Raw genomic sequence first — 10,833 nt, 5'->3', positions numbered from 1 at the left:
CCAGGAGAGATGAATACTACGTCTCAGCTCATTTATTTTCAGAGGCTTTATGAGGCAGGAGAAGAGGAGAATGGGAGGAGCTCTGAAAGAGTAGCCAAATGTGTGCGTCCAAAGGATCTCTTTTATCATTCGATATTGGGAAGCCGGATTACCTTTGATAAAACAGTTTTCTTGGAACTGGAGTATTTGCTCTTTCTTTTGTGTGTCTCCCTTATAAGTACAAGGACATTATAATGAATGTAATGAAGTCATAATGAAAATTTATTTTTGCATGCTCCCCATCACTGCCTCTCTCTCCTTGTGCTGTGACTGGTTAAGTGGTACTTTTCTATACGTTCTTATTCTTAGTTCTATTTACCATATACTTTTTCTGTATTATAAAAACAGTGCTATATTCTTTTATTTTGGCTTGTGAAAAAAATGGGCCTTTATATTGCTTTTACTTCGAAGGTGGAGGCAATAATTAGTGGGGGCTATTTGTGTATTAAGCAAATGGGTCATTTCCACAGAGAAGAAAAATGGGTAGCAATAACGAGTGAATTTTGGTGTGCATGAATCAACGTTATTTAATGTTAATCTGCATACATTTCCACCTAAAATGATCCCATTCCCCACCACACTTTGGGAAACAAATAATGTAATGCTTCTGGCATTATATTATTCATGTTCCAGAATCCTTGATCCTTATGCTATGAAATTCTTAGTGTACAGAAACAGACTCATAAATACAGAGAACAGATGGATGGTTGCCAGACGGAAGGAGGTTGGAGGGGCTAGGTGAAAAAAATGAAGGGATTGAGAATACAAATGGGCAGGTACGAAATAGTCATGGGGACGTACAGGACAGCATAGGGAATACAGTCAATGTATTGTAATAACTATGTATGATGCTACATGGGCGCAAGACTTATTGTGATGATCATTACTAAGTTATATCAATGTCAAACCATTATGCTGTATTCCTGAAACTAACAGAATATTGTATGCCAGCTAGAATTGGAAAAATTTTGAATTATTTTAAAAAGTAAAATAATTCCGCAATTTGACTTAAAAAAAATCCTTAGTGCAGCTTATTTTCTCATAGTCTCGAGATGGCTCCCCTGTGTTCTCCAGACACCGCAGGCTCATCCCAGGTAGGAGGGACGTGAGAGGACAGCAGAGAGTTCACCAGCTAGTCTGGTCTTTCAGTGGAAAGCAATGGTTTCTGTAGCATTTTCTGTAGCTTGCGTCTCACTTGCCAGAATTATGTTACATGTTTATTCCTAATTGCAACAGAAACCTGGGGAGTCATCCTCATGAAATGTTTTTCCGGTGCAAATGTATCACATCTCCCATCAGATCCATTTTCATCCTTGGAGACTCCCGCCCTGGGAGCAGCGGAGGCTCTGGGCTTGATGCTCAGCCAGAAACCCAGGACACTTCCACTTCTACCGCCCACGGAACTTCCTTCCTCTTGCTGCCGTGATAGACCCTCTGGTTCTCGGATGCTTAGTTCTTAGTTTACCCCCCTCCTTTCTTTGGATGGTGCACATTCTTCAGTAGCTTTTTGAAAAGGAGAAGTAAATTTTTGAGATTTTATACGTCTGAAAATACCTGTTATCGCGTGTCACACTTGAATGATAACTCCACTGACACCACCACCATCAGCACTCCCCCTGGACATCTAGCGCGCCCAGCAGAGGGTCGCTCCTCTAATGGTAGTGGTGTTGAAGCCACTTACCACAGCAAGTTATGCATCTCCCTGGGGAGTTTTCCATGCATTGAAGTTTCAAACATAATCTTCTTTAAAGGCAGATGGTTGAACCACATAGGCCTCGCGAGGTCCTTTTGAGTATAAATGTGTCCAAATGCTGAGCGGCGAGGGTTTTGAGTCTCTGTACTGAGTTTTACAGCCTCCCTGCCTTCTCCCTGGCGATCTGACTACTCAGACTTTTGAAGCTGGCACATCGCTTTGCTTTTGCTCTGCTTGCTTTGCTGTGCTGTCTCCTGCAAGAGTGATGACCCAGTGTCTGCCTGGCAGAGTTGCTGGTGGCAGGATTCCTGGAAGCTCCCCGCTCCAGATGATGTCAGATGCCACGTGACCGACCACCAGGCATGCGGAAACATCATATCATCCCAGGATGTGATTTCTTCTGACGCAGAGCACCCTGTCCCATGCCGGTGTTGCCACCACCGCCACTGTGAGCAACAAGTTGTAACCTCAGGTGGAAGCAGCTTCGTATAGGTCGGCAGCAGAGTGAGGTAGCAGCAGACTCACCTGAGCGTTTGATTGCCCTCTCCCCACCAAAATGCAGTGACCTCTAGGGCAGGCCATACAATGCAGTTGTCATGCATCAAACTTTCCACAGTTGAAGATCAAAAATGAAAGGAATGTGTCTTTTTCCTGGCAAGACATAGCAGCATGTGGTTCGTGTCTTGATGAGTCAAGTATTCTGCTCTGTCAGGTTTGGGTTCTGTGGGCAGAGATTGGAGTGACTTGTCATATATGGACCAGAATGGCGTAAGAAGCCAGGGCCTACTTTAAAGATATTTGGAATCCATCATCACCTCAAAATCATTATAGAGGCACAACCTGGGGGTGGAGGCAGAAGCTGAAAACTCAATACTCATCTGTAAGGGTAACTATAAGTAGACCAATAGCAATAACAACAATCATTTATTGAGCTCCTACCACGTGCCAGGTGCCCTTACCATGTGCCAGGCAAACTCATGGCTTTGCTAACAACATGGCCACCTAAGCAAGCCAGCCTTTGCCTTACAGTGGTCTTAACCTGGTGTCTTAGGGGCTTCCCATCAGGGTCCACTTGACCTTTGTCCGCCTAATAGTAATGCTGAACTCGATGGCCTCAATCACGAGGACCTTAGCAGTTCTGCAGGCCCTCAGCCACCATGTGGGACCCCACTCTAGTTCACCAGGCGTGTCCATCCAAATGACTTCCGCATTTATCGTCTCTGCACAACAAGCCTTCCTTTTCTGTGCCATTTACACAGCCCCGTGTGGCGCTCAGTTCACGTACAGCCTCACCTGGATTCTCGGCCTCGTGTCTCTGCGCTCTTCGCCAAGGCTGGCTCCTTTCGCTTCCCAGCCCACCCTATTTGTGCTTTAACTCCAACTGAAAAACTAGATCAGGAGTCTAGGAAGTATTTGCTGTTCTGCTTACTCAGGGGTCGGGCACCTCCTCCTGGCTTCCCCAGTGAGCTGAGGCCCACTGACCACTGCCTGCTCCTCCGCCCTGTCTCCAAGCAACCCTCAGCTTTTCAGTTGGGACGTGGCAGAGGGGAGGCTGTGAGGATAGTTCTTTGCGCCCAGCCTCCTGAAGTAAAGAATGGCTGCTCCGTAATCGTATTACATAAGAAGGGATTCCCTGATCTATATAGGGCTCAGCCTGGAGGGGAACAAAGCATTTGCTAAGGAGGGCAGGGTCCCACATTGGAGCTAAAAGCAGAGGTTTCTATTAGAAATATGCTAATGATTTCTTATCTAGCTTGCCATAAGGACAGATAAGAAAACAGTAGGGGTAAACGTGATGTCTTTTGGGTACAAAAACAGATGGATTTGCCGTTCATAGAGGAGGTACTTCAGTTGTCCTTTGAGAGCAATGTCATTTTAGAGCCAGACTGGACCTTAGGATCATATTTTTCGTAACCTGGTAAACGGAGGCCCAAAGAAGTTAGGTTACTCACTTGGGGGTCTCCCAGGGAAGAAAAGATGGAGGTGGGACTAGAAGATCATGGCCCGAGGCTCAGACCGGTGCTGCCTCCATTACCCCACGCTCCTTTCTGGAGTCAGCGTAGAGGTGCACTGACCACTCTGGTTTATGTCATGGTCAAGGTCACATGTTGTGAAACAGCTGGAAGTTTTTAGGGGTAGGTCCTGTTATAGACAGAGCAGAGCTAACTGAACCACGTGACCGGTGCTCTTGGCCTCACGAGCAATATGTTCTTTCTGGCTGAGCGAACCAGGACAGACAACAGTGAGGGTATGCAAACAAACCAAACAAAATCTAATCACTATTCACCACTGAGTCTGGTATTGAAAGATGGACTCTTGGCTTGACCCTTAGTTTAGGGTCAGAGGAAAGGTGATATTACCTACCCTAAATTTGAGCTGTCTCTGTACTAGTCAAAATTCCTTGTTGTGACAAAAACCTAACTCAAACTACCATTAATGAAAATAAAATGAAGGCATTGATAGGCTCGTGGAGCTTGGAATAATAACTAGGCAACTCCAAGCATGTGAGAAACTGTTGGAGCCGGGGCTGAAGGGCTGGGATTGGGGGTCAGTCCTCCACCTGGTTCTTATCTCTGTTTCTGTAACTCTCATCTCTTCCAGGAACAGGTCTTCTCTGTTTGGTTAGAAAGATGACCACAGTCACCTAACTTCACATCCTTCTCGCACCGTGAGCCCCGAGACAAGTCAGCTGTCCCTCCAGTTTCCAACTCAGAAATCCAGGGAAGGACGTTAATAGACCAGCCAGGCTTCATACCCTTTCCTGAACCATCACCGTGTCTGGGAGGAACCGGAAGCTGTGATTAGCCAGACTGGCGTTACCGGTCCGTGCTCCTGTGTTGGGAAGGGAGAGGGAGGACAGTTGCAGGAATGAGGGGTCACAGGAAAGCTTGCTTGTACAAGCGAAGGCCATAGCGAGAACCAGTGCCGCCCACCAGGTCTTGTTTTCTGTAAGTGCTGGAATTCAGCGCAGCTGTCGTGACCTTGTGCTCCTCCTCCCTCCGGCCCACATGCCTAGATATGGACCACCAGTAAATAAACCTGGGTGATGACATTCTTGGCAAGTGACTCAGGCTTGTTAAAACTGATCCGTATCAGCGGACCCTGCAAGGATCCTTCAGGAACTGGCAGGCAGGGGACCGCGTGTTGCAGTGAAGAGTTCTGGGAGAAAAAGCAGGAGATCTGGGTTTTGTCACTGACCAGCTCTGTAACCGCAGGCAAGTACCTTCATGTCTGAGTTTGTTTGTGAAAGGGCAGGACTTGGCCCCGGAGACCTCTGAGGTCCATCGAGCGCTGATATCCTGCAGGTGCCGGTCAGGTGCAGCAACAGAGCGTGTCGCTGCGCCCTCTAGTGGTTCTAGCGCTCCGAGTATCTCTATTGCGAAACAGAGAACAACTTTCTGCACAGAACTGACGGGCGCATTCCCGTGAAACAAAGTTTTGGGAGCCAAAGAACACCACTGCTTTGTCAATCTAAGCCCTGGAGAAGTGCAAAACTAGAGACCTCTCTCCAGCATGGAAACATTGTAGCCACCCTGACGTCCATTCATCGAGACACCATGTGTCCACCCAGTAGAAATAGGAGGAAACTGATAGAAAAAACAAAAACAGAAAACCTCGCTTGTGGGAGAGTGTTAAATAGCTCCGTGGACAAGAGAGGACGGAACGGAGAGAAAAGTTAGTGTCCCAAATGCTATTGGTCAAAAGTCATTTATTCCAGAAACGTTTATTGGGCATCTGCTGTACCCTAGGCTCTGCTTCTGAGCCACAGCACTGAGGGCAAGAGGAGTTACAGGTCCAGCCCTCCTGGGGTTTACATTCTAATAGAGAACGCAGACACTACCTAAACACAAGTAAGGGCCGCGAAGTGGAAACCCCGGGTGTTCTCGGAGCTCGTAGCAGGGAGCCCAGAGCTTGCCTTTGCCACCAGAGAAGATCTTCCCCAGGAAACGGGCACGAAGCTGGATTTTGAGAGCACCAGCAGGCTCCAGGTAGATTGTGCAGGGTAGGTCATCCACAGGCAACGGTACACAAAAGTTCCGTGAGAATTAATTTAAACCCTGAAGGACATTATTTAAGTGGTTGCCACATTCTGTGCTCTCAGGATGCAAAGATGAATCCCATACGGTGACCTTGGCCTCACAGACTACAGTCCATGGATGAGAGGGGAGGGTTTGGAGCCAGTAGTAGCTGGGTTTGCAGACGTCCGTTGTTGCAAATCAGGGGTCATTATGGCTTTACTAGAAACACGGAAGATATCAAAGGGAAAATGTGTGTTCACGATCGCCATACTTTAGGAACTCAGACTTTTCTAGCCATGCATTTGATGATGAGCCTCCTGCAAGAGCCAAGGAGGAAGCGAGACAGCGTTTGTCCCAGGTGACCTGCCGCTGGCCAATTGCCGCATCCCAGGCACAGCTGCGCTTGGTAAATGGTGACTAAGTGAATGAAGTTGCTTCCCAAGACCCTTCTGCCTAATCTGGGGTGCTCGTTCCGAATGTGTAGTGCGTGGGGTCACGGAGACCCGGGAGGAAGGGAGGAAGCTGGTGTGAGACCAATGCCTGGCACAGGCTAGTGTCTCAGCAAGGGTTTAATGAAGGCGAGGTTGAATGAAGACGTGAACAGCTCAGACTGAACTGAGTCAGCACATTTATCAAAGACAGAGAATATGTTGGAAATGCAATCATTTTAAACACATGAGGGCTCATCATTTAAAGGAAGAATTATTATTCACAGTGACCAAAATATGCAAACAAACAAAGTATCCTATGGATAACTGAATACAGAAGGTGGGGTACATATATACTGTGGAACACTACTCAGCCATAAGAAAAGACGAAATTCTGCCATTTGCAACAGCATGGATGGACCTTGTGAGTATTTTACAACATAAAGCGAGACTCTGAGTTTAGTAAAAGGGCAATGACCCTCTTCATGTTTGTGTTCAGAATTCACCTTGGCAATCTATTTTAAGTGAGAAGAGTCCTACCAAGTGCAGTGCAACTAGATTTAAGGTATGATAAATATATATCTTTGCCTTTGAATGTCTTGCACTATTAATGAGTTCATTTATTAAAACGTATTTAAAGGGCTCTTTTCATATTCATTATTTTTGTTAAATATTCTATCTATAGATCTATGGTCAATAATGCTAAATAGTTGAAGTTGTAACATAAAGCATTCAAAGAATTTCACTTACTAAGATATTAACATGCATTAACCGGGACTCCACTCAGCCCTGAAATATTTATTAATACATTAGTGAATTATTTATTCCCTTGTTTTATTCATTGCTTAACATCTCAGCACTTTTGCACATTAATTTCTTTAGGAAAAATAATCTCAAATGGATTTTGCCAGGTTTACAGAGCTTCATTTAATACCTTACAAAAAAATTTGTTTTCCAAAAGCTATGTGTTTTTCGGACACTGATTTAGCTAGGATGGCTGAGCTTTACCAAGTCTTCACACAGCGAGTATACAGTTAGCGTGTGAAGAGGTAGCGATGATGGGAAAGGAGGGAAGAGGGACAGAACAGACAAATGAAAACAGAATACAAATGAGTGCCTAAGGATTAATAGTACATGGCTACATTAGTTAATAAAATGTAAGATGAGATTACATATATTTCTTTAAATTAATGTGGGTGGCGCATTTCCATATAAACACTTTATCGATTTCATACCATCATTAATGACAGTGATTTTCTTAATGGATATTTATTATACATACCACACAGTCAGAGTATTTTCTGATCAAATGAAGGCTAGCAAATCATTTCCTTATCTCAAAGATGAAGAAAGGCACTTGGTACACGAGACTCCTAGAGTTATATACAGCATAAAGTAAATAATAAACATTTCTTGTTTTTACTCCTTTTCTATATAAATCACCACTCTTCAAGCATTTGGTGATACTAGGAAAACTGTTTCATAGCCTCCATCTGGTTTATATCTGACTAATGCCTTTCCAATCCTTTTGGGCTCAGCTTAGATGATGCTTGCTCCAGGAAGCCCTCCCTGATTCCCAAAGTAAGGGGCCCTTTGTCTGTGCTCCCTGGTACTGCTCCTAACATTGCTCTTTCCAAATGGAGTTATAACTTCCTGTCTATCTCTGTGTGTCATTGGAGTCTATGATCTGTTAGCACAGGTATGGGTTTCTTTCGTGTCCTGGGTATGAGACATACATATGTTTAACTCCTGGAACCTAGTAGGCTCTTAAGAAAATTTGTTAAATGAATGACTAAATGGATGAATGGATGTCACAATGGTAAACAGGTCACATCCCTGCCCTTGATGACATCACCATCTAGTGGGGGAGACAAAAATGTGGATAAACCACTATTAAGGTGCTAAGTTTTAAAATTGCTATATAGTTAAAAGCTATGGAGGTCCAAAGTGACTAATTTTGCCTGGGGAAGTCAGGTCCCTCACCAATGAGGTGACATTGGAGCTGGGCTTTGAAGGATTCCAAAGGCTCCTGGGTAGAGAAGAGGCACACAGCAGATACTCAATAACTAGCTACTTTAGAATGTTCCCAGCATACCTCTATAGTCCTGAATGGTCAAACATTTTGGGTGCCTTTCAGGGCAAGAAAGGAAAGAACAGAGTGTGACCACAAACACAGGGTTTTACCAATTAGGACAGTGGGAAGGGTCGTATTTGTAAAAATGATTCAAAAGGCAAGTGCCAAACGCAGTTAAGTCAGTGGCTGCCAGCAGGACTATTGTCCCTTGACTGTGAACTACTGGAAAGAAACCAAATCAATAAGCATGAAACACTCGATCGCCTAATGCCAGTCCATGGAGGAGGAGAAACCAGAGAGCCAGGGAGAGGGCAAGCTCCTCTGAACACGAGAAGGGACGTTCCACGCTATGGTATCTGTTAGTCTAGGAGCCGAGGAGGAACAGGAAGCCAGCGTTCAGCATGAACCCAGCCTCTCCTGGAAGCTGGCAAGCGTGTCAGCTGGAGCTGGATCACGTTACCACGGGACCATTCCCAACCTACAAAGCATTGTCCCCTTCCTGTGGCCCTTTCCACTGCAAACAAGCTGTGGGAAATGGTATTCGTGAAGAAAATGAGCAAAAAGGAGATTTTTCTCACCTTTATGCAAGCTAAGAAATGTTGATTGGTCTTTGATCTCTGGGGGAAATGAAATGCGAGGAAGTTTAAAATCTCTCAGGCCACCTCTCTGGACTCACCCCGGCCACAGTGTCGCACTTCCCGTTCTAGAAACGGCGGCTTCTGTTCCTCTGTGCACATGAGCTATTGCTGCTCTCAAGCATAGTGCTGCCTCGCCTTCCCTTCCTGTCGCTTCTGTATTGACGTCAACACAATACTTCACTTGTTCAGGACATTTTCTTCTCACTCCCTTGACCTCTGTGACCGTCCTACTGAGTGTGGTTTAGTTCTTTGACTGCTTCTTTTCAGTCCCTTTTACTAGAGCTCCCTCCTCCATCCCCACCAAAAACAAACAAAACCCAGACCAGTCCTCCCAGCTTGTCTGTGGGACTGATCCTTGAGGCTTTCACTCCACGTTGGGATCGGTGGCACTTTTGATCCCGCCCTTCAATGCCACCTCTGTGGGTGGCATCATCAGGAACCTGGCCTAATTCCATTTTTCTAACTTCTCTTTATATATAATAATAATAATAATAATAATAATAATAATAACTTTAAAAAAATCTAGCTCCTGAGTTCATGCCTCAAGGAGAGACACTGTGCTGGGCTGTCCAAAGCCTGTACATTGCCCACACTGTGCTTTCTGAGGACTGTGCAGTTAGCGACACCCAGAGTCTAGCACAACCCCCCTGCACTCCGCAGAAACCAGGGCTGCGCAGCTCCAGAGGCGTCCTCTGCAGCCTTACAACTTCCTGGGGGAAGAGTTCAGTTCATGAATGTGTTGTAATTTCTGTGAAGGGTCTCTGAAGGCCTTACACACTTTCATGAATGAGCCTTTTCAATACCACTTGGATGGAAGTCAGGAACTTCGCCATTGAAACTGAGCAGTAGTGAAACTCAGTGGCCACCACACTAGAGATGAACGAGCGCCCCGGCACAGAACAAAGGCCAGCTGAACCAGCCAAGGGCAGTTACTTCCACGAAATGCGTTTACCTGAAGAGGAACATGAGTGATTGTCAAGCAACGACACTGGGTGCTTTCAAAAAAAGTGTCACGTGCTCTCGATTTATACTATAAAGCGAAGAAACTAAATTTAAAATTTATTTCAGTATTACGGTCATATTCTGGGGTTTAATCATCGGAACTGGATGATCCGAGGAAACACTGCATTTTTTTTTCAGGTGGAAAATGGGAGCACTATAAGCTTGCCTTTTCTGCCAGCTTTGAATGCAGAATCACAGGTCTCTGATCTGTGAGGAATCTTATCACACAGTTAATCCAACCATCTATTTTATAGGTCAAGAACTGACCCCTGATAACCTGATAACATGGCAATTATTGATCTTATTTTGTGAAATTTGTTCTACTCTAGAGACAGGAATTAATGGAGTAGGAAGCTGGGCACTAAGTTGTAATTGTTATATTTTTGGGACTAAGTGTGTATACAGCCCTGTCAGAAATAAATGCTCTGGACTTCATGTACCTGCCTTTAATTTATTTCCATCCCATTTTCTGTCATACAAAGTGAACGGCCTCTTCAGGTTTCTTGTGGCAAGTGTATGCATGTCTACAGTGCTTTGTGTTAACATTAAAATATTTCCTTCTTTTGTTTTTACTTTTTTAGAAAAATAAATGAAGAGTCTTCCCAAAGACACTCAAATTTCTTCTCTAAAAATTAGGATAAGACACACTTTCTAGATGACACCGTGACTATCCCATTGCACAATGTATGGGAAAGCACTTAAAAAGAGAAAGTGCTTTGTAAAGAAAAGGGTCATTCTCTTTACTTGATGTACACATTCCATTCCACTTATTCCTTCAACAAGTACTTATTAAAGCACCATGTGCCGGGTCCTATGCTATATACTCTGGACATAGAGTGGCATTAAATGAGATCGCAACTTCCAGGAATTTACAACAAATTCTGTACTGGACCCGCAAGAAGACAGAACAAACAAAGGAGGCAAGGTGCCCTGTTGGGTT

This window comes from Furipterus horrens, unplaced genomic scaffold (assembly GCF_987537825.1).
Source record: "Furipterus horrens unplaced genomic scaffold, mFurHor1.1.pri manual_scaffold_15, whole genome shotgun sequence".
NCBI lineage: Eukaryota > Metazoa > Chordata > Mammalia > Chiroptera > Furipteridae > Furipterus > Furipterus horrens.
Note: the sequence above shows the minus strand (reverse complement) of the source record.